Source organism: Protopterus annectens, chromosome 1.part2 (genome assembly GCF_019279795.1).
Source record: "Protopterus annectens isolate FY-2018-M chromosome 1.part2, PAN1.0, whole genome shotgun sequence".
NCBI classification, from domain to species: domain Eukaryota; kingdom Metazoa; phylum Chordata; order Ceratodontiformes; family Protopteridae; genus Protopterus; species Protopterus annectens.
The window spans coordinates 883,394,110-883,419,761 of record NC_056727.1 but is presented as its reverse complement, the minus strand read 5'-3'; the positions used below and the strand labels follow the sequence as shown (position 1 = coordinate 883,419,761).

The 25,652-nt window shown below is 39.7% G+C and overlaps 1 protein-coding gene across 1 annotated transcript in view; it reads left to right on the top strand.

The window, feature by feature from the left end:
* Positions 1 to 1,714: 1,714 nt before the first annotated feature.
* CCDC107 (coiled-coil domain containing 107) overlaps positions 1,715 to 25,652 on the top strand; it is a gene marked incomplete in the record, with an annotated part of 750,510 nt that continues 726,572 nt past the window's right edge. Inside the window, 1 exon segment of the mRNA XM_044059421.1 lies at positions 1,715 to 1,916.

Genomic DNA, 25,652 nt, shown 5'->3' with positions numbered 1-25,652 from the left:
ATTGCTAACTCTACAATTATGCATAATGTTTCAGAGTTCTGGAAATATATCAATAAGCATACACTCAGAGAAGAATTTCTTATCATGTGAGAAGAGGACGTATGCCTGGCTAGCAAAAGTGTTCTGACAATATTTGTCCAGGTGGTAGTACACTTTTCAAGATATGACAATTTGTTTGCGAAATATTAGAAAAAAAACAGTCATTCTGGAATATGTTATGCATTATAATATAGAGTAGACAGGATAATCATGTAATGGTAACTGTAAATAAAACATTTTACAGATACAATTGCTGGTTGTACTGTTATTGTTCACAGAATATTTAATGTGTTTGTTTTATGCTTAACTTAATTTTTCAGAAAATGCACCAGAATGTATATGTGAATAGACTGTTAGAGGTGTGACATTTTATTGCACAAAGGTGTTAAGGAGTTAAAGATGTTATGAATCTTTAAAAATTAGCTGTTGCCCCTAACTGAATGAATTAATACAACTTTATGTTGAAGTATACCTCTCAACTGTCCAGATGTTCGCATAATGTCCAGATTTTGCCTCATATTTTTGATCCGCTCCTCATAAAAGTTGTGGTTTTCTGGCAAATCAGGTAGGATTTAAATCAGTAAATAATGACTGCCATTTTGAGTATCCTTCAGAAAATGCATGTTAATGTAAAAGCCTGATATTCTAGCAACTTTACAAGTTTGTAAGAGCAATATTTAAAATCTATCCCTATTTTTGGGCCTTTGTTTCCCAACGAATTTTGTCTTAGTCCAGATTTCTGGTGCTAAAAGTTGAAAAGTATGTTCTCAAGTGTATCTCGTTTTGTTTTTTAAAAAAATCCTTGCTCTTCATAGATCCACACAGAAGGGGCTGTTACATATTCAGTGGATTTTTTAACCGAGACCACGTTAAAGAGTATCGTATTAATTCACCAAAAGGGATTTTTATAAGAACGAAGTAACACATTTAACCATCATAAGCTTCCTAACTGAAGTTCTTTAAAAAGAAAAAGTAAAAACAAACTTCGCAAAAAACACAAACGGCTCAAACAAGGAAAACTAATGCACCCTATTTAATTACGTTAAGCGCTTTTCGCCATTCCTCATAGGATGACTTCATCAGATCCTAACTGAAGTTGTCAGTAAGCTCCAAGTTTTCCACATTTTGCCCATTTGTCCACATTACAAAAATTTGAAGATAGAAAGTTAAGATATATGTGCTGAAAGCATCAGTTCCACTTATTGTAGACACACTCCAGTTTTTTGTAAAAACGCAAATGTATGTTGAGATTCTTTGGAAAATATATACAACACGTTAATCAGAAATACATCTAGATTACGTTATTCTCAAAACCGTATCTTTCAACCTCAGCACAAAAAATCTGGACACAGCCAAAAATAATTGGGGGGTAAAATAGAGACTAATTTTAAATATTGCTCTTATAAACTTAGAAAGTTGCTAGAATAAAATGTCTTGTGTTACCATAAATTTTCTGAAAGTCTGAAGCTCAAATGCCTGTCAATATTTAGTGAATTCAGTCCTTACTGATTTGCCACAAAAATCCAGACTATCAAAAACTTTATAAAAACATAAGGCAACAAATCTCAACCGTTTAGAGATATACTCAAAAACAGCACATTAATTTCAACAAATAATATAAACACGATTTTCCAGCCTATTGAGGCAGACGCTGACGGCAACGCTGCTGTCTCACGTGACTTTGGGATTGTTTCCTTAACTGTCATCTATACAAGATACTACCGGGTTGTGGAGGACTTGTGTTGCTGTGGAGATAAAGCTCTGCGAATTTCTTTTTTTTTTTAATTTGAAGAGAAATTGAAGTGAGTAGAAACAAAACGCTCTACTTTTCTGGCGTGGGACAAACAGCCCATCCATTACTGAGATCGTGAACCCAGGTAGGATTACTTACGAAGTACCATAGGATTACTTACGAAGTACCATAATTAGAGGGTATTTGCATGGTGCAGTTCATCTTTGATCTAGGAGAGGTAACCTAGAGAGCACGTACACTATGCAACAAAGGATAGGAGGGTGTGAAGTTTCTGGTCCTTTCTGAGTGTCTTGTAAGAAACTTGACAGGAACGTCTGTGGCACTTATAGAAGCGAGAACGTACAAGAAATCATCCTAAAATATATTCTAAAACGAATAAATTATAATGTCTTTCATTGGGAACTAAGTGCTACTTCCCGTAGTTAAGTCTGTGGGAAGCCATATATATATATTTTTTTTTGGGCGAGATGGCATCATTCGATGAGGACGCGGTAGCGATTGTTGAGGCAAACACTGCTGTCTTTTTCAGAGGTGTAGACTGCACTGGAAATATTCTGCATTTGGAGTGTAGAGGGGTGCACAGATGCAAATGACATAGTCGGGTAGATACTGCATTATGAAATGGTGTTCACTTGAGAAGTGGAAAAAAAATGATAAAAGTTATTGAAACTGAGTAGTGGCGGTTGGTGACTTCAAATCAAAGGGGGACTGCAGGAGCCCGCTGAATGGGGGGGGGGGGGGGGGGTCAAGGGGAAGGGGTGTGGCCAAACAGAAAGGGGAGGAGCTATGCTCAAAACCACAAAAACTAACATTAATTTAAATACACTCCCCTGGGTGGCATGGCAAACCATCATTATGAGTCCACTCAAGACAAAAATAAGTGTAGAAGAATAAAAATATTTCAATGCATTGGCTGCATGACAGCTTACTTAATATCTAGATGGAAACAAAAGGTTGTGAGGCATGAAAAAATAAATTACTTTTTAAATACATTACTGGAATGCCAGTCAAAATCAAGTACAAGCAAAACCAGAAGCACTCAACTCAAACCACTTCTCCTTGCACTGCAGTTCTAATTATAATTTATATTCAGCTTTATTAAAGTGCCAAGTAACATGCTGAAAGTAGAAATCTCTGTGATTCCCCCACTTGTAAAAATGTTTTTTATCCAAAAAAGACCTGCTGCTGCCTGACAACTATCTACTTGTTTCATGGGGAAAACATGCAAGTAAAAAATGAAAAGCAAACAAGAAACAAGCACAAGATACATTGCTTAAAGGATTACTGTACAGGTTATGGACCACACATGATTGGCATTCTGTTTAGTTTATGGGTAAAGTCTGTAGAGATGACTGGAAGTCTCCAACAAGTGTAATGAGCTTTTTAAAATAATGGAATCCTGTCCTTTAATACCCAAGGCTTATACATTATCTAGTCAAGTATTCTCTGCATGGCAACAACAGAAAGGCTTTCAATGTTGGCAATTCTTTAACAGTATGCTTATTAAAGCTTACTTGCATCTTATGATCTCAGACAAGCTTACATTATGGTCATTAAAGCATTGCTACTTAAACACAGAGCAACAGGCACTTTGAGTAATAAGCATAAATCAACAGTACAAAAATATGACAGAAACCAGACCTTTCTGCAAAATCAAGGACAGATGAAAAGCCACTGTAGTACTTGTGTCTACCTTGGATGGGGGGGGGGCACTGCACATTTACACTGCATAACTACTCCTTGCCTTGCTTGGACACATCCAGAGTCAGTACATGGTGGAGTGGGGTGCAACAAGTATGTCACAATTTGAAATGTCTGGCTGACTGTGATGGCCCTGACACGTGTCATACCTCTCAACCTCAGAGCAAGAAATCTGGAAAAAGCCATACACAGAAGTGGGACAAATGCCCACAAATAAGGACAATTTTTAAATGTTGCTCTAATAAACTTAGAAAGATAATAGAATAGGTCTTGCATTAGTATGACTTTTCTGAAGGGTATAAAATCTGAAACTCAAATGTCTGCCATTATTTTCTAACTTCCGTCTTTAGTGATTTGTCACTAATTTGCCAAAAAACACAATTTTATGAAAAATGGACCAAATGTGTTGCAAAAATATAAAATAGCCACACAATACAGCTGGGAACCTGACAAAGAAGGGACACTTTAATATTAGTACTGCTAACTTGAGCAGCTGACAAAATAAAAGAATCTACATGCATTTCAAGTAATCTATAACTTTGATTATTACAGTTATTTCTTAATTGTAAACCCTCCATGTTTTCTTCCAAAATTGCTATTTTGCAGAGGGATTATTAGGGGGAAGAGCAACATTTTAAGCCAAAATCGGAGACAGTTGAGAGGTTGGCTATGCCTAATTCTATAAAGCAATTTATTTGCATGTACCTCTCAACCTGTTAATGCAGTAAATCTGAACAAGGCCAAATATACTGGGGGAACATATAAACAGTACTAAAAATTGCACTTGTATAAATTGAGACAGATGATAGAATAACAGTTCTTACTTTAGCATGCATTTTTCAAAAGGTTATGAAGTCTGAAACTCAGTGTATCATTATTTAGTGACTTAATTTCTAAATGATTTGCCAGAAAACTACAAATTTTATGAAGAACAAACCAAAAATAAGAAGCAAAAATCTATTCATTCTTTGAAAATCTGGACAGTTGGGAGGTATAGTTCAGCTGGGCCTGTCTGAGTTTGCTGCCCTTCCCCCCTGACAAAATCACGGTTGAAGAGCCTCTGCAGCCATTCCTATGAACCATTACTTGGCTATTTCACTCCATTTACCATAAGCACTAATGTGCATAATGCTTTACTTGTATGATGAGTTGGACTTCATTTGAAAGTTTTATTTTGTATTTTACAGCACAAACACTAAGTCATCTACTAAACAAAGCAATGCAGTCTCACAATGAAAACTTAGCATTAAAACTTCTCTGCTCTTGAAACTCACATTCATTGAAACAGCATTGAAACCCACATTCAAAGAAAATACATTTTGCCAGTGGCAGATAAAGATTAATTTTGGGCTGTTTTCAAATCATAGACCCCTTGCATATGAAACATACATGTGCTCTTTGATACACCTTCCTCATTGTACTAAATTGTATTCCTTGTACAATATATTACAGTTGTTAGAGGGCATTTTAAATTTGTTTTGAACATTTTTCCAGTAAACAATGAAACAAAATGCATGCACCCATAATGACAAAACTGCCCAGTTCAGAACATTTATCATAAAAGTCTACTCAGACTTCTGCAGTCCACCATTATCAGTAAATATGCACAATTCTACAGTCCATTATCAGTAAATATGCACAATTCTACCGTCCATTATCAGTAAATATGCACTATTCTACAGTCCATTATCAGTTATGCACTATCTCTGAAGAAGTAAAAGTCATCTAAATAATTCCACATTAAAGAAATCTGTAACTAATGAAGAGGTTGCTGCTAGCAAACACCTTTATATTTCATGGTTTCATCGAAAAATAAAGTGCCTGTTGCCCCTCAGGAATAAATTGCATATATTACATTAAAAAAATGATAAGCTAGTAATATTGCAAGAGGAAATGGATGGCAAACTAATAACGAACTCATAGTTAGTATCTTCACCAAGGAGAACATTCTCAGTACAGCAGCATCCACCCCTTGTGGGAGTAGAACCCACAGCCTTCTGCATCAAAGACAAGTACACAACTTGTTGTGCTATTAACAAGGCAAACCAACTTCACTTAAACAGCACTAAACTTCTGTTTGCCTGCAGCTCTCAGCTCCTTGTAAAATCTACTCAATACTCAACTTTGCAGCACAGGAAAACTGGAAAAAGCCAAAATGTATTGGGGGGGGGTCAAAAGCCCAAAAACCAGGGACACAAACATTGCTTGTATAATCTTGGAAAGTTGCTAGAACCATACATTTTACTGCCAAGCTCCCTGTGCAAAACAGAGCAACATACCACTACGCCAAATCAGCTGCTTTGTAAAAGAGGAAGACTGAAACTTAAATGGCTATCATTTAGTGAATTCAGTTCTCACCGTAGCTGTCAACCTCTTAGTACAAAACACCTGGACAAACCCAGTAATGAGGGAATACAGCCCTCAAACATTCAGTGAATTCAGTTCTTGCCATAGCTGTCAACCTTAGCACAAAAGACCTGGACAAAGCCAATAATGAGGGAATGCAGTCCCAAAATAGGGACAAATTTCAAATATTCATCTTATAAACTTAGAAAATTGCTAGAATAAAAGGTTGTGTTACTATGTATTTTCTGAAGAACATGAAGTCTGAAATTCAAATGCCTGTCAATTTTACTGCTGACAGAATAAAACAATTTTCAGCAGAGACCCAGGGAGAAATACTGCAGACACGTCTTTGTAAAATGACAGGGCACCAGAGCAAATCCACACAAACACAGGGAGGAGATGCAGACTCCACACAGAAGGCACCCCAGCCAAGAATCAAACCAGAAAACCTATAGCTGTGAGGCAACAATACTACCACTGCACCATCAAATATGCAAAGACTTAAACATTCAGAACCCTGAAGTCTGAAATTCAAATGCCTGTCAATTTTATTTAACATTTGTTAATCAGGACAGTCTGACTTGGAACAAAAAAAAAAATTCAGCAGAGGCCCAGGAAGAAATAATGCAGACATGTCTTTGTAACATGGGAGGACACAAAAGCAAACCCACACAAACACAGGGAGAAAATAAAGACCCCACAAAGAAGGCACCCCAGCCAAGAAGCAAACTTGAGAACCTGCAGCTGTGAGGCAACAATGCTACAACTGCCCCATCAAATATCAAGCATTACAACATTTACAAACCACAGATATTATGAGGAACAGATCAGATCAAACATGAGGCAAAAATCTGCAGTTTCTTTCAGAAATGGTGGTGGGTAGGGAATTAAGGTCTTTAAAACCTGCATACAAGGTACAGGATTCAAGCCTGAGGTATTCCCTACCACACACACAAACACATGTAGTAGCAAACCACAAAAACTAAATATACTGCATTGGGTGCCAAACAGTTGTCATGAGAGTCCAATCAAGACAAAATGAAGTGTAGAAGAATAAAAATATTTCAATGCTTTGGCTGCATGACAGCTTAATATCTAGATGGAAACAAAAAAGGTTGTGAGGCATGAGGAAATAAATTACTTTTTTTAAATACATTAATGGAATGCCAGTCAAAATCAAGTATAAGAAAAACAAGCAGCACTCAACTCAAACCACTTCTTGCACTGCAGTTCTAATTATAATTTATATTCAGCTTTATTAAAGTACCAAGTAACATGCTGAAAGTAGAAATCTCTGATGCCCCCACTTGTAAAAATGTTCTTTATCCAAAAAAAGACTGCTGCCTAACAACTACTTGTTTCATGGGGAAAACATGATCAAAGTAAAAAATGAAAAGCAAACAAGAAATAAGCTCAAGATACATTGCTTAAAAGGATTACTGTACAGGTTATAGACCACACGATTGGCATTCGGTTTATGGTTAAAGCCTGCAGAGATGACTGTAAGTCTCCAAGTGTAATGAGACTCTTAAAATAATGTAATTCTGTCCTTTATTACAAATACTGGCATATGCATTTCAATACCCAAGGCTTATACATTATCTAGTTAAGTATTCTCTACATGGCAACAGAAAGGCTTTCAGTGTTGGCAATTCTTTAACAGTATGCTTATTAAAGCTTACTTGCATCTTGCAATCTCAGCCAAGCTTACCTGATGGTCATTAAAGTATTGCTACTTAAACATAGAGCAACATGCACTTTGAGTAATAAGCATAAATCAACAGTACAAAAATATGACAGAAACTAGACCATTCTACAAAAATCAAGGACAGATGAAAAGCCACTCTAGTACTTGTGTCTACCTTGGATGGGTGGGATTCACTGCACATTTACACTGCATAACTACTCCTTGCCTTGCTTCGACACATCCAGAATCACTACATGGGGGAGTGGGGTGTAACAAGTATGTCACAGTTTGAAATGTCTCTGGCTGACTTGTGATGGCCCTGACACATTTGTCATACCTCTCAACCTCAGAGCAAGAAATCTGGACAAAGCCATACAAAGAAATGGGACAAAGGCCCAAAAATAAGGACAATATCGCTCTTATAACCTTAGAAAGCTAATAGAGGTCTTGCATTAGTATGAATTTTCTGAATGGTATGAAATCTGAAACTCAAATGTCTGTCATTATTTTCTAACTTCAGTCTTTAATTATTTGTCATTAATTTGCCAAAAAAACACAATTTTATGAAAATGGACCAAAAAATGTGATGTAAAAATATAAAATAGCAACACAATACAGCTGGGAACCTGTCAAAGAAGGGACACTTTAATATTAGTACTGCTAACTTGAGCAGCTGACAAAATAAAATAATCTACATGCATTTCTGAAATAAAAGTAATCTGATTATTACAGTTATTTCTTAATTATAACCCCTCCATGTTTTCTTCCAAAATTGCTATTTTGCGGAGGGATCATTAGGGGAAGAGCAACATTTTGAGTCAAAATCAGGGACAGTTCAGAGGTTTGGCTATGCTTAATTCTATAAAGCAATTTATTTGCATGTTCCTCCCAACAAGGCCAGATATATTGGGGGAACATATAAACAGTACTAAAAATTGCTCTTGTATAAACTGGGACATAACTCTGGACAAGGCCAAATATATTGGGGGGAACATATAAACAGTACTAAAAAATGCTCTTCTATAAACTGGGACAGTTGATAGAACAGGTCTTACTTTAGCATGCATTTTTCTGAAGGTTATGAAGTCTGAAACTAGGTGTGTCATTATTTAGTGACTTAATTCCTAAATGATTTGCCAGAAAACCACAAATTTTTATGAGGAACAAATCAAAAATAAGAAGCAAAACATCTATTCATTCTTTGAAAATCTGGACAGTTGGGAGGTATGGTTCAGCTGGGGCTGTCTAAGTTTGCTGCCCTTCCCCCTCACAAAACCCTGGTCGAATGGAGCCTTCCTGCAGCCATTCCAATGATCCATTAATTTGCTATTTCACTCCATTTACCATAAACACTAATGTGCATACTGATTTACTTCTATGATGATTTGAACTTCATTTGAAAGTTTTATTTTTGCATTTTACAGCACAAATGCTAAGACATAACAAACTTGGCATTAAACCTTCTCTGCCCTTGAAACTCACATTCACTGAAACAACATTAAAATCCACATTCAAAGAAAATACATTTTACTCGTGGCAGATAAAAATTAATTCTGGGCTGTTTTCAAATCATAGGCCCCTTGCATATGAAACATACATGTGCTCTTTGATACACCTTCCTATTGCTTTGAACATTTTTCCAGTAAACAATGAAACAAAACTGTCCAGTTCAGAACATTTCCATCATAAAAGTCTACTCAAACTTCTACAGTCCACTATTATCAGTAAATATGCACAATTCTACAGTCCACCATTATCAGTAAATATGCACAATCTCTGAAGTAGTAAAGTCATCTAAATAATTCCACGTTAAATAAATCTGTAATGAAGAGGTTGGTGCTAGCAATCACCTTTACATTTCATGGTTTCATCGAACAATAAAGTGTCTGATGCCCTGTGGAATAAATTGCCTAAATTACATTAAAAATAAGCTAGTAATATTGCAATAGGAAATGGATGGCAAACTGATAACAGGCTCATAATTAGTATCTTAACTTTCAGCATTCACCCCTTATGGGAGTAGAACCAACAACCTTCTGCATCAAAAGCAAGCACACAGCCTGTTGTGCTATTAGCACTAAACTTCTCTCCCCCTGCAGCTCTCAGCTCCTTGTAAAATTTGCTCAATACTCAACTGCATCTCAACTTCGAGCACAAGAAGTCTGGAAAAGCAAAATTTATTGGGGTGGGTCAAAAGGCAAAACCAGGGACACATTAAACATTGCTTGTATAATCTTGGAAAGCTGCTAGAATAAAATGCTGTGTTACCACGGTACCACCATACATTTTACTGCCAAAGTCCCTGTGCAAAAAAGAGTCAGAACATACCACTATGCCAAATCACCTGCTTTGTGAAAGAAAAATGCTGTGTTACCATCGTACATTTTACAGACAAGGTCCCTGTGCAAAACAGTCAAGAGCAACATACCACTACGCCAAATCAGCTGCTTTGTAAAAGAGGAAGACTGAAACTTAAATGGCTATCATTTAATTAATTCAGTTCTCACCATAGCTGTCAACCCCTTAGCACAAAACACCTGGACAAACCCAGTAATGAGGGAATACAGCCCTCAAACATATTCAGTGAATTCAGTTCTTGCCATAGCTGTCAACCTTAGCACAAAAAACCTGGACAAAGCCACTAACAGGGTATTACAGTCCTAAAAATAAGGAAAATTTTCAAATAGTCATCTTATAAACATAAAAAATTGCTATAATAAAAGGTTGTGTTACTATATATTTATTGCTAGAATAAAAAGTTGTTTTACTATGTATTTTCTGAAGACTATGAAGTCTGAAATTCAAATGCCTGTCAATTTTACTTCTGACGGAACAAAAACAATTTTCAGTAGAGGCCCAGGGAGAAATACTGTAGACACGTCTTTGTAAAATGGCAGGATACCAGAGCAAATCCACACAAACAGAGATAAGATGGAGACTCCACAAAGAAGGCACCACAGCCAAGAATCAAACCACAAATCCTGTAGCTATGAGGCAACAATACTGCCACTGCACCATCAAATATGTAAGAAATTAAACATTCAGAAACCTGAAGTCTGAAATTCAAATGCCTGTCAATTTTATTTAACATTTGTTAATCAGGACAGTCTGACTTGGAACAAAAAAACAATTTTCAGCAGAGCCCCAGGAAGAAATAATGCAGACATGTCTTCGTAACATGGGAGGACACAAAAGCAAACCCACACACACACAGGGAGAAGATACAGACCCCACAAAGAAGGAACCCCAGCCAAGAATCAAACATAAGAACCTGCAGCTGTGAGGCAACAATGCTACTACTACACCATCAAATATCAAGCAAACAGACCCCACAAAGAATGAACCCCCAACACTGCTACTACTACACCATCAAATATCAAGCAAACAACCCAACAAAGAAGGAACCCCAGACAAGAATCAAACCTGAGAACCTGCAGCTGTGAGGCAACAATGCTACTACTACACCATCAAATATCAAGCATTGGAACATTTACAAACCACAGATATTATGAGGAACAGATCAGATCAAATATGAGGCAAAAATCTGCAATTTTTTTACAAATGGTGGTGGGTAGGGAACTCAAGTCTTTAACACCTGCATACAGGGTACAGGGTTCAAGCCTGAGGTATTCCCTACCACACCACCATGAGCACCTGGGGCATTTTCACACACACACACACACACACACACACCAGTCCATTACATTCATTCACACACTTCCCTACCATTGGACTCGCAGTAGTCTGGACTACTGCGCATGCGCGAAGTCCGCAAATTTTTAAAATTTTTTTTTTTTTTGTTGAGGGGGCTGCAGTCCGGCAGTCCGATAGCACGGGCCGCCCCTGGTAACCAATCAGGGTTGCAACCTTTTCAAATGCCCAAAGTGGGACAGTTTTGGGGCAAACGTCAGATTTTTGTAGGGCAAAACATAGTCAAGGCCAGTACAAACGACAGAACTTCACTTTTTTGCCTAAGTGAAAGCTTATTCTTGTAGCATTTTAGCTGCTTATTCTGTTTCTTATAACATTTAGGTGTTTCAGATACAGAATAACTGTTTTATGCAACTATTACATAAAATATAGGAAATGTGTTTGTCCTAAAATCTCCGGACATTTGCCATTTTTTCAATTTTTTTGCAGGACACAACTGCCCAAACAGGGACTGTCCCTCGCAAAGTGGGACAGGTGGTAACCCTGTAACCAATGGGTAGCTGAGAGTCAACAACTTAACATTTGACGTTGGTGTTAAGGAAGAGTTGTCCTTTGTCTGAGATTGGTACAGCTCTACCTGCTTTTAGTAAAGTTTAGTGAACCAATATCTTACCTTGCCATTGATGCCAACAGAATGATCTTTTAGAAAACATTTAACATAGTGTTCAGTTCATTACATGCTCCATATCAAATAGTGTTCATAATGTATTTAATGATCCATATCAACTTTTGAGCCATATTCAAAAACCAGCTCAGAACATTATAATTCCCCTGGCACCGTTGACAATAAATGTGTCAAAGTTGCATGCTTACAAATCAGGGTTGCCACAAGCTGCATATTCAATAAAAAAACACAAAGACCTCAGATGGATTAAATGGCCGCAGCCATATGTTTATTGCCATTTACTCAAATAGAAGCCAATTATTATGAGATGTGCGCAAGGCAGGAATGTCAGGGAGGCCATTTTATTTCTTTCTTAGCATTCCCCTAAACCTACAGGACAAACAGACAGCACATCGATATCTGGCCCTTCTGATTCAACATACCCACATCATAACAGCTTTTTCATTTCACAATTCATCACAATTCCTTTGGGCTGCCTTACAATCTGCCAAGGAGCCATTGCCAGGCTAAGTCCCCTGGCAACAATCCCTTGGGGCTGTCTGGCCTGTGGAAGGACCATCTGAAGAGTCCTGTGACCTCCCCCCACCCCACTTACCTTCGCCTCCCTTACCTTTCCTGTCTTCCACCACAGAAGGGAGGAATATTCCTCCCTTCCACCAGCACATCTCAACCTATCCTAAGTGAATGCCCTTCAAAGCTAAACCAGCTTGCAGTTCCTTATAAAAAAAAATCCCCAAACCTTCTTCAGATAAATGAACTCCATCCTTATCATACCTGTCTGGCCACCAGACCTGAATGCTAGGGTGAGGAATGTGCAACCCGTTAATGTCCCTTAACACCTTATCCATAGAATTATTAATTGTCCTTCTCTCCACAGCTTTAATGGACCTAGCCCCCCCTCCATTTCTTTCTCTGCACCACTTCTGACCAGCAGATAATAGCTTGTGGCCAGCATTCATGCATGCAATATATCTCTTGTACCATCAAATCAATTAGATCTTTTATTGAATGTTGACAAATATCATTACCCCCTAGGTGCAATAAAATGGCAGTAGGAGATTTATTGCTTCTTGCAGCTTGCTGTAGTACTGCCCTGAGATGGTGCCACCATTCCTGATACCCCAAACCAGATTGCTTTGCAAGAAGCTCGTTTTCCGTGGAGTCTCCGAATGAAAGAATGACCCACTATCCAGATGTATTTCTGATCCAAAGATTTGAAAGCTGAAATATAAAGGACAAGAGTTAAAGCCATTTACACCTTACATAGCCTTTATAAACATTGGACTTCCACCTGCCCATCTTCATGATGTCAGTCTGTGAAGCTCCCATTGCATGTGCAAATGAGGCTGCACCTATTCGAAAGGAATGTAATGTATATTTAACTGCGTCTAGGCCAATCAACTTGATTGCCTTCTTTAAAACTGTTCTCACCTGATACTGTGTCAGAGGTTCACCTTGCTGATGACAAAAGAATGGACCATCTGACCTACCCCTATAGTTGCGGTACTCTAGTAGCACTTTAGTCAAGTCCCATACAAAACCTTTTGGGGTTAGCACTCTTACCCACTGACCTTTGCCTTCTTGATCTGTTTTGGATTTAGCCACATAAACCCAAGTGTCCTCCCCCAGCAAATGTACATGTGCCACTGGTAAAACTGTCCGTTGACCTTTCTTCTTGTTTGGTTGAATAATTTCAGACCATCTAAATGCCCCACAAAAAGCCAGCAGAAAGGCAGCCCTAAATAATGCTACCTCATAAGAAGAAAAACAAACATTTTAAACTGCAGGCCACAGCCTACGTAACACCGCTGGACCTATGGGGTACCTCTTATCAGGCCTCTTGGGTGTTTGTTTCCCCCGGCCCTTAAACATTGTCCGTACCTGAAATGTGTTAGCTAAATCCTTCAGACGCAAGGCCTGATGAAACCAATTCAGAGCTGATGATGTGCTTCTTGCCCTTCCAAAAGTCCACCCTCTTTCTTTCATTACCAAAATGTAAGCCCTGACTTGGTAAGATCGAATTGGCCAAATTTGTTCCCAGCCTCTGGATAATCTGATCTGCAAGAATTGCTGTATGCATTTATTGTACCTTACCCTTGTCTTTCCACTGAGGGCATTACACATTAGCCACCATTCTTGTCTGCCCATAAGCCCATAAATGATCCGGCACTTGAACCTGAGAAGGATTCGCATTTGGAGCCAATAATCGGAAACGAGACCACTGCAAACGAGAAAGGGAATTTGCCAATGAGTTATCGATTCCTGGAATGTGTTGTGCCTTCACTGTGACATTTAATGTTAAACACTTAAAAGTAAAATATCTCCTCATCCTCCCTACCACTCCCCCCCCCCCAGCTGATTATTTACTATGTGTACTACACTATTGTTGTCAGAGCGATGCCAAACTATCTTTCATTTGCACACCCCATATTTCCAGTGCAACCACTACTGGAAAAAAATTCCATTTCAGCAATTTAAATGCATAACTTATTTTTCACATGAGTTGGCCATGCCACGCTGAACCAATGATCTTGAAAATAACCCCCAAAACCAAACCCCCCACCGCTGCGTCTGTAAACAACTGAAGTGGTAGTTGGTTGTCTCTCTCCTGCCAGATTGCTGTTCCGTTGTAATCTGATAAGAAACTCAATCACACACCTAAATCCTCCTTCATGCCCTGTGAAACCCTAATCTGGTGGTGTGGCTTTGTACACCCAGAACCTTTTGCAGCCAAACGCCTCATAAATGAGCGCCCCCACGAGGTCACTTTGCATGCAAAATTCATCAGCCCTACTAATTCTTGCAACTGTTTGAGGGTTGTTGACTTAAAAGTAAACCAACTTTTGCACCTTGTCAATGGGAAGCCTGCACTGACCATTCCAGCTATCAATTTCTATACCTAGAAATGGCAGTCTGTTTGTTGGGCCCTCTTGTTTTATTCATTGCAGATGGCACCCCTAACTCTTTGCAAATCTGTACAAATGTGTCTAATGCTTGTTGACATTCCCCTGCGTCTTCCTTCCCTACAAATAAAAAATCATCTGAGTAATGAATGACACTGTCCTCCCCTAGCCTCTGTGCCACCATCCAGTGTAAAAAGGTACTAAACTTTGGTGGCACAGGCAACTGAACAACCCATAGGCATGCATTTATCCATATAATATTGACCTTCGAAAACCAAACCTAACCACCCCTGATCTTTAGGAGCAATAGGTAACGGTCTGAAAGCAGATTTTATGTCAGCTTTTGCCATGAGGGGCCCCCCTCCCCTTCTCTTTGACCTTCCTAACAGCTTTGTCAAAAGATGCATAGTGCACAGATGTCTCTTGTCCATTTAGATAATCATTCAAAGAATTTCCTTCTGGGTAAGATAAGTGATGTATGAGCCGGAATTCACCTGGCTTCCTCTTTGGGACTACACCAATGGGTGAAACTCTAAATGCTGTTTTGGGTGTGTGACGAAATGGGCCTGCTAATCTGCACACTTCTAATTCCTCCTTAAGCTTTGCCCTAACTATGTCAGGATATTCTTCTGCTGATTTCAAGTTCTTAACCATACCTTCTTGCTTCCTTCCTTTTGCTGGTATCCTAAAGCCCTTGGTGAACCCCTCTTCTAGTAATTCCGCAGCTTCTCTATCTGGATACATTTTGAGCCACTTCTTCAAAATGTCCCCTTTTATTGGCATCAGAAGGGTGACCTGCGTACCCTTTGAAGTGGGTTGCCAAGTAGATGTTTTTGTTAGGGGGACTTGAGAGAAGAAAACAAGTCTTGGCTGGGTGGTTTAACTTACCACATGCCAAACATTGATGCTTAAATCTACAGTGAAAATGATTCCGATACTGACTGAAATTATACTCAAAACACTTCCCAGCACCCCCATCCGTTCCAGCCCGTTGACTCTCCATTGCTCCAAAATGGCTGGTCATTCCAAGCTTATAAGAATTGAACCAGCTTTGGTTAGCCGGAAAACCACAATCTGTTGTTGCTGCCTCCCCACTAGTATCTAACCAGCACAGCAAACCCAAATCCATCCATGCCCATGACCTCTCTGGGTATGCTTGTCTCGTCCTTCTGTAATCTTCATCATATCTTAACCACTTATGACCCCCTTGAGCAAATCTTCATCATATCTTAACCACTTATGACCCCCTTGAGCAAAGCGCATCGTGATCACTCTGTTAAAATGCGTCCACATGTCCTTTGCTTTGGCAGGGCACTTATCTCCTAAAATTTGTGCATTAATCGAATAGCTAATCTCCCAGTTTTCCCATGTTCTCCTAATAGCTAATTTCCTTTTTTTGGCTACTGAATGTTCTGCTCTGCCATCCTTATCCTTTTCTTCATCCTCTCTGTTTAATAGTGAAAATATATCCACAAAATCCCCATTTGCAATCTGTTGTTTCACTTTTTCACTCAAATGAAAACCTAGAGGCAAGTCTAAAGTAACTGCACCATAGTATTTATCATGATCCGTTTCTCCACTTGTTCCTTCATTTGTAGCCTGACCATTTACCCCTTGTTGCAGTAGTTTGTCCTCTTCCCCTTTCCCCGTGAGTTGTGCTATCAAGGCCCCAATTTGATCTAAATGTCTTTATTTGGTTTGTGCAACCTTTCACTTTCTACTGCCCCTACTAGACCCAAGTCCTTTGACACTTGTTTTTCCTGAAGCTCAGCCATACTCCTTTCAGTGCCCTGAGTCCGTGCACTCACATGACTAGCCTCACCACTATCACTAGACTGAGATTCATATCCCATTACTTCGTCATCCTGGAAAAAACATTGGCTTTGTAACCACTTCAAAAACTTCTGATCACCAGTAAACTTATTCTTACCTTCCTTCTTGTTATCCCTCTTGCATTTTTTACAATGTTTCTTCTTATCCTTATGTTTGCAAGCTTTCTCAACCTTCCTGTCCTTTCCATTGTCTTTCTTGCTGCCTCCTTTTAAAGCTTGGGACCTTGTGGTAGGTCCTGCTTCAGGGTCTGGAGGCAGGTTACTCACAGGTTGAACATTAACTGCTTGAGGCACCTGTCTTGACCCCAGTGTCTGACAGAACAGATCCTCCCACCATTCTCTCCATTTTAGGCTCAACATGGCCTGCATTTGTGCTTGCATTTGATGATCCATCTAATTCATGAAACACAAAAGAAATGCACTGTTAGCCTGTGCTGGTTTTTTTTGTATTATTGTTATTAGTAATAGGTCTTGAACCTCGACAACCTTTTCAGGCCTTGCCATGTGATTCCCCAGTTAGGCCCTGTCAGTAACATATATGCCACTAAGCCACTGAGCTCATGTCTACTCCGAGCTCCAAGGAATATGTCCTTGATTTACAGGAATTTCCTTTGTTGTATCTGAAATTAGAGCTCTTTCTTAATCCCACTTAACTTGCTGGAATACCCTTAATATATTTAAATTTACTGATCACTTTGGTTACAGTTACCGACTACCTTAGTTCGACTTGAAGCTTAATTTAGTTAGCTACTTTAGCCAAGATCACAGCCTGCTGTAACTAGCAGCATCAACTATCTTAGTTATAAATATAACTTAATTTAGTTACAGCCACTTAAGCTAGGATCACAGCCTACTTTAGCTGGTATCCGAGACTACTCCGCTAGGTCAGACTAACTAGCCAGGTACAATGACCACCATATTAGAATTACATATTGCCTTGACTCTCAAATCATAATAATTTTTTGTCCCACGCAACTAAAAATAGTTTAAGGTCTCAGTTGCAGGGCCCTGCCGTGTGGCTAACTGCTAATTGCAGGCCTCCGTTCCCAAGCCCTGCTCAGCTCACAGGCCCTGCCGTGTGGCTGACTGCAGGCCTCGGCTTACAGGCCCTGCCGTGTGGCTGACTGCAGGCCTCGGCTTACAGGCCCTGCCGTGTGGCTGACTGCAGGCCTCGGCTTACAGGCCCTGCCGTGTGGCTGACCGCAGGCCTCGGCTTGCAGGCCCTGCCATGTGGCTGACCGCAGGCCTTGGCTTGCAGGCCCTGCCATGTGGCTGACCTCAGGCCTCGGCTTGCAGGCCCTGCCATGTGGCTGACCGCAGGCCTCTGCTTGCAGGCCCTGACATGTGGCTGATCGCAGGCCTCGGCTAACAGGCCCTGCCATGTGGCTGATCGCAGGCCTCGGCTAACAGGCCCTGCCATGTGGCTGATCGCAGGCCTCGGCTAACAGGCCCTGCCATGTGGCTGATCGCAGGCCTCGGCTAACAGGCCCTGCCATGTGGCTGACTGCAGGCCTCGGCTTACAGGCCCTGCCGTGTGGCTGACTACAGGCCCTGCCATGTGGCTGACTGCAAGCCCTGCCATATGGTTAACTGCAGGCTTTCCTTTAAAAGTGCAACATAGCACAGTATCAGCAAACCATCTGCATACTGTGGGAGAAGAACCCACAGCCAACTGCATCAAAAACAAGTGTTATATTTGTTGTGCTGCTAACAGCCTCAGCTCACAAGCCCGGTCTTTGGTCACAAGCCCTGCCATGTGGCTAACTGCAGGCCTCAGCTCACAAGTCCTGCCATGCAGCTAACCACTGGCTTCCACTTAAAAGTACAGCACATTACAGTACAGTACAGTATCAGCAAACCAACTATCTACTATGGGAGCAGAACCCACAGCCTTCTGCATCAAAAACAAGTATTCTACTTGTGCTGCTAACAGCCTCAGTTCACAAGCCCTGCCATATTGCTAGTTGCAGGCTTCAGCTCACAAGCCCAATCATGTGACTAGCTGCAGGCCTCAGCTCACAAGCCCTGCCATTTGGCTAGCTGTAGGCCTCAGCTCACAAGCCCTACATTTAATATTTTTAATTTAACCATGGTTTAATTCAATCAAGCCAAACCCTTGTTTAAAACTACTTAAACCCTTTTGGTCTTCTAATTTCACTTGATACTTTCCAGGTACACATAGTTACTAACCTGTTTCTAGCACCAAAATATAGGCCTGCAAAACGAACCTCCGTTATAACACACCAATTTAATTCAACCTTAGCCCCACTTAACCAGCTGTTTGCATGTCTTTAAACACGATACCTTAAGCATCCTACACTAGTAAGTAATCAAAACACCTATTAACAGATAAATGCCACTAAAACCTGTGATCGAATCAAAAACGAACAAAAAAACCCCACCTTGTTCTTAGATCCCACACGTAGTTCAAACACACACCATTAATCCACAGATAAGCTGATCAAACAAGCTGCCAAGGTACAGGTTGAAAAGACTGATTTGCTTTGTTCCCAGCTTTTTCAACCCTTCCCCTGGACAACCCAACCCACCTCAGCCCTCCTACCTTTCCTGACCCTACCTGTTCTCCACCTCTCCCCACTGAAACCGGAGTCCGAGCTGACCTGCCTCAGACAAATGACGGCTTGCCAGCCATTTTTATCTTGCCTTTAGATAGTAGTAGTTGTACTATATGGTCAGCAGGCAATTTGATAGTATAATGTGTTACCGGCGACTGTTTATATTAAGACACACCAGGATGCGCAGTACCAAGCTGCTCCTTAGTGTGATGGCCGAACTTCTACTAGAACTCTTGCTTTTTAAAGAAGTAAATGTTTCTGTAAAGCAAGTTCAAGAAGATTATATTAAAAGCAAAACAGAAAAAAAAAACAGTGTAACCTCCATCTGGCCCCTCTTGCACCCCGCAAAAGGACTGCAGGACTCTTAAGCAGAGTGCGGCAGCCCCTTGGCTGGATATGTATGTTTGTCTTTCACTGACATTGTCAGTAATGTCTATTAGAGAGTGTTTCATTTTGTATACTTAAACTTTCTCGAACTTTTTAATGTTTAAAAAGTACAGAATTAAAAACGGGCCAAACACTTAACTGATGACTCCATCGGGATGTCAATCAAGTCGGTACTGCCCACACATGCGTGAAATACTATAGTGGGCCCTAAAATAAACAATTGTCATGTTACCTCTCTTTTTAATGTGCTTTCCAATCACCATCCTCCCCTCACCATTTGGACACATCCCATTATTTCCCCTCACCTCAATACCAGATTCCACCCAGTGCCATAGCTGTCATTCAGACAGTTGTTGTGAGGGTGCTTTATGCTCTTGCCAGCTGGTAATGGGTATGTTTGTAATGGTCTTACCCTACCCATGGGTGAGAGGACATGCAGTCTGCATCACATTAAAGATGCACGATAACCTCCCCATTGCATATGTGTTGAAGGCTGCCACTTAGTGAGCTTGATGCCCTCCCCAAGAAGAACATTTGCATTGCTGCCTCTCCTATAAAGGAGTCTGACAGTATGCAGCCAGCTCTTGCTCAACTGAAACACTTTGCAGCCTTGCTTGGTTTGTTCATTGTCATTTCTATATAGCAGATTAGCCTAATGGGAGAAGAAGATTATATGATATTTGTAGAACTGTAAATGCCTGTGTGGATAGGTTAGTGGAGGCTGTCACTGACTATCATAGTGCAGTGTTTTTTTTTTTCTGGCCTCCAGAGAGGACACTCCATATAACAGGTCAACTTCCACCACATCCCAGCTTCAGCTATCTAATCCTTGCTGGGTCCATATGCTGCTTTTGTCACTTTGTAGAAATGTATCGGATCATTGTTTAGGGATTGCTTTCTGAATACAGCAGTTGGCCTTAGAAGTCTAAGTTATTAAAAAGATGGAAGCAGAAGACTGCCAGTTGACTGATCTCTATAACCCAGCCAGATACTGTAAAGACAGGAACTATTTTGGCCATCTGTTGCTGTGCTGAGTGCCTCACACAACTGTACTTTGTCTTAGTAGTATACGATGACTGTATGAGGGTTCCAATTTGGTGCTTCCTGGAAGAGAAGTAGTTTTTTGACAAGACTAAGTTCAGGTCTAGGTGGAGGAATCTCACGAGACAGGTTCTGAAGTTCATTGACAGTTAATGGGAAGTTTTTACTTGGTACTCCACATTTTGCCATGTTACTTTTCAGATTTCTCTAGTGAGAGACCAGACATTATGTGACACTTCAAAGAATGTTTTCTTTCTCTTTATGGTTTCTTTTTCTCAGAAGAAAGGTAGAAATGAAGGTGAATGGTTTCTCTTCTCAATGATTGAACCCTTCAGACATAGATATATTTTCTAAAGCCTTCATATGTTACTGTATGGTGAGGTCATTCGACCCCCTGCTGAAAGATCGCTTCTAGGTGTCATATGAGGAGGGCCCAGAACACATTAAATAAAATTGTTTCACTGAATGAAAGAACTAGGACACTAACAGAGTGCATCTCCCATGTTTTTAATCACATACATGCTGTTTCTTGACTGTAAAGTGCAATGTCAAATGTGGAGACAACCTCACAGTCAGATATGTCAGAGCAGATCCCCCCAAGAATGCAAATGTGAAGATATGTGAAGGCTGCCAGCCAAGCTAGATAGAATTAAATTATATGTCATTGTAAATATGAATATAATCCACAGGTTTGTCCTCTTAAATGTAAGAAAACTGTGTTAAATATTGAACTTCAAAAGTGTAACCACAGTGCACTCTGCTGGAAGAAAGCAATTCAAGCATCATATGACTGATCTCAAAGCTGGACATAATGTTTGGACTGAGGAATTCCTTCTGTTGTTTTAAAACCACAGTTAATTGCTAGATTTTACATATATAATGTCTTTTATTGCTGTAGTTTCCAGGCCAGGTGCACGATCAAAGAAATGTTAAAACACTATAAAATGAGTCAGCAGTGATCTATTACCAATTTAAGAGATCTTAGAGAGCGTTTTTGGATTTTGTCTGAAGAACATCCACTCACCAGTACTCTGCCTTTGCTCTGTATGTAAGTTTATTTAGAATGGTGATTGCTCTTGGAGTTAGATAGTAATTTAGTCAGATTTAGTGTAGCTGTTTTCTATATTTATGTCAGACTATTCTACAGTATTATTTTAACCTTTTTCCTGTTATTTCTGAACTCTTGACTAGCACTGTGTGTTAATTGAGAAGATTTGTCTTGTGTTTTTATTATTTATTATTAAATATTTTTAAACCTTTTAACTGTGGCTGTTTTGTGTAGAAATAATTTAAGCTGTAGAAATAATTTAAGATGTAGAGTACTCGCATGTATTTGGTGATACTGTACAAAACCACTCCAATAAGCCTTGCTGTTCGTCCACTTACTCTTTGGATAATAATATTGCACAGTAATTGGACACCCTTTGGTAAGGGCCTTTTTAGCAGCTGATAAGAGTAGTTAGTGGCAGTGATTACACCTTATAGCTTGGCAGGAGGGTGCATAGGTGGAGAACCTGTGCCAGCCTTCCCCAGGAGTGTCTGTGTGTTTGTATACAAACCAAATCTCAAAGTGTGTGTGTCAACTACTTGGGCAGGGACACGAAGCACTGGTTGGACAGAGAGGGCACTGGAGATTTTGGCTTGACTGCTCTGCTGAGATCTGTACCCTATAGCTGTGCCAGTGGGGAGTCTTATTGGGGATCTGGAGAGAAAGGGAGAAACCAGCCCCAGACTGACTGTGATCTCTGTGTCCTCTTAAGGGAAATTGTGCTTTACTGTGTGTGTATTTGTTATCCTTCCCAGTGTACACACCCCTCACTATTGTTAGTGGTGAGGATTGAGACTCCTTGATTACTGGTCCAGTGCATGGGTGTCACATATTAATTGGTTGGCAGTGGTGGGATATCCACACCACATATTAATTGGTTGGCAATTGGCTTGTAGTGGTGTGGATAATGAATTCCTGTAGCGTGTGTACAGTGATCACTGAGGGTGTATTCGTACTGTAAATCAACCACGCAGTGAAGATTCAGAGTTCAGATCACAATTGTTTTATTTCCTTTGTTAGCTTAGTTAGTCAGGGAGAGCAGGCAAACATGTCAGCAGAGGAGTATGGCAAGCTGACAAGGAGCCACTTGGCTGAGATGTGCCAGGCTAAGGGACTGGTGCATGGAAACCTGACTAAGGCAGACATGATTGCAGTTTTGGTCACAGCTGCATCAGAAAACAGCAGTCAGGAGGACGATCAGACTAGCCGTGGAGATGTACAATACTCAGAGAATGGACAGCTCAACCTTTCTGCAGAGGACTTAAAAATCCAAATGGAGCTAAAAAGACGAGTTGGAGCCAGGAGTTTGGAAACAGAAAGAGCAGAGAGACTAAGATGTCTGCAGGCTGAGGAGAATGAGAAACTGCTATGACTGGAAGCTGAGGAGACGGAGAGGCAGAGGCAGCATGAAAATGATATGCTGACTCTTCACCAGAGTCATGGAGGTAATGGGAAAGGGAGTAACCGGACCCCAGAACCACAAAAGGTCAGTACATTTCTTCTGCAGTTTACAGAGGAGGATAATTTTGATAGTTTCACTCATATGTTTGAGAGGGTATGTAACAGTATGATGTCGACCGAAGGCTTTGAGTACGGTTCCTGACCCACTTACTCCATGGTAAAGCTGTAACTGTGTTGTCTAAACTTTCTGATTGCATATGTTTTTGATTATACTGCTGTTAAGGATTGCTTTTTAGAATCTTTTAAGCTAACACCTGAAGCTTGGAACCAAAAAAAGAGCACTAAACATTGCGAGTCCTCTGAAATTCAGTTTATTACAAAATGTTAAGCGCTTTCATCAATGCCAGTTGACTTCCTCAGAACACTCCAAAAATATAAAAAACTTGGTTTAAATAATACATACCCAATAGTAATTGGTTAAATGTTCCACCAGTAATTTGATGAGAATGACCCCAATTTATGAATATTAAATACAGTTCATGAATATTAAATATTGAATATACCATTTTATAAAAACATTAAAACACATAATTTATATGTTTGTGTAATAACATCTATTTTACAGAAATGTTCTTCACAGTATGGAATTTATTTATGTTTCATAATGCATTACCTAAACAAAAAAAATTTAGGAAAACCTTTTTATATATAACTTAAACCTGCCCTGCTTTTTCTCTTAATATTGACAGGATTGTTAGGTGGTCGTTCAGCCCTGGAAAAAAGTTTGCAGCTAATCTTAGTTGCCATAATAGTTGATTTTTACTAAAGAACATTTTGCCAATCTCTCCCTCTTGCTTCAATATATACAATATCAAGAATAGCAAATTTAAACTCACAAAAATTAGCACATTGTAGACTGTGTTTAAATAAGGCATTTGCTTCCTTCTTGTTTTTTATATCATAGAGATGTTCATAAATCCTGGTTTTAAACAGTCTGTCAGTTTTTTCAACATAAAAAGATGTACAGGTATTACACCTAGCAATGTACACCAGTTTACTTGAAAAACAATTGCCCTTTCTCAAAAACACAGTATTTTTATTTTTATTAGCTAGGGAAATAGAGATTTCCTGTAAAATGTAAGGGCAATAGGGGCATCTACCACAAGGTCTACTCCCATTAGAATTCCCATGTTCACCTTTGGTAAAAACTCTTTTTTCCAAAACTGACTTTAGATTAGGTCCTATTTTAGTAGAAAACATAGGTTTCTCACCTAATACCTGAAAAACTTCAGGATTAGTTTTAAAAATACTCCAGTTTTTATTAAGTATCTCTTTAACTCCATGATATAAGGGGCTATATTGCACAACGCAGGCCTGCTGAAAATCAATTTTACTCTCACCATTAAAGCCTTCACTGGCACTATTAGTTTTATTGAGTCCTTTTCCTAAAAGCGGTGCATACCGCTTACCCCACTCGTCCAATACCCCTTTTAAAATAGTATCAATAAATTCACCAGGGTAACCTTTTTTTTAAGAAGCATATCCTTTAAGTATATGAACTCATTGGTTAAATCCTCTTTTAAGTATGTCATCCTGACTGTCCTGATGGCCTGTATTTCTTTTGAAAAAGGGGGTGATGACTGTGGAAATGCAAATAACTATTAGAAAAAGTTTTTTGTGATACACTATAGAAACAAATTTCTCATGATCCTTTAATATCTTTGTATCCAAATAGTAAATTTCCTGTTCGTGATAATCAAAAGTGAATTTCAACAAATTAGTAGTTTCATTCAGGTATTGGATAAAAAATGGAATAGACTCTGGGGTTCCTTTCCATAAAATAAAAATGTCATCCAAAAACCTGTTGTAAAAAACCTCACTTTTGAAAACATACTCTTTCCCATCCTAGCAAGACTAAATTCGCATAAACAGGGGCACAGACGGCCCCCATTGCCACACCCTTCACCTGTTGGAAATACTCTCCCTCGAAATAGAGGTAATCATTTTCCAAAATAAGACTCATTAATTCACATATTAAATTGATCTAATCAGATGGTAGATGGGAATAGGTGAAGAGCACTTCTTCAAAAAAAGATAAACACCTGAAGCTTATAGCAAAAAGTTTTGTGAGCATAGATGCAAGGCAGATGAATGTGTGTGTGAATATGTTGCTGAACTGAGCACTTATTTTCATAGGTGGGTGAGTGGATGTCAGGTCACCACTTTTGAAGGGCTGGCAGACCTTTTGGTGAGGGAACAAGCCTTTAGCACTTTGCCTGAGGACATGAGGATTTGGTTAGCTGATAGACAATGCTACTTCAGATGAATTGGGGAAGAAGGGAGACCTATACCTAGCAAGCAGGGCATCCCTGCACAGCAAAGGGACCCCCAGTACTGCTCATGGGTCTAAAGGAACCCATGGTGGGCAGTCCAGACTGCCCCAACAGAATCTAACAGTAGCAGGGTAAGCCACTAGTCCAGGTACACATCCAGGACCTAGGGTTAAATGTTTTGAATGCAACCAGTGGGGCCATGTGGCATATAGATGTCCATGGAGGCAAGGTGGGGAACAAAAGGTGAGGGAGCCAGTAAGTGGGAAGGA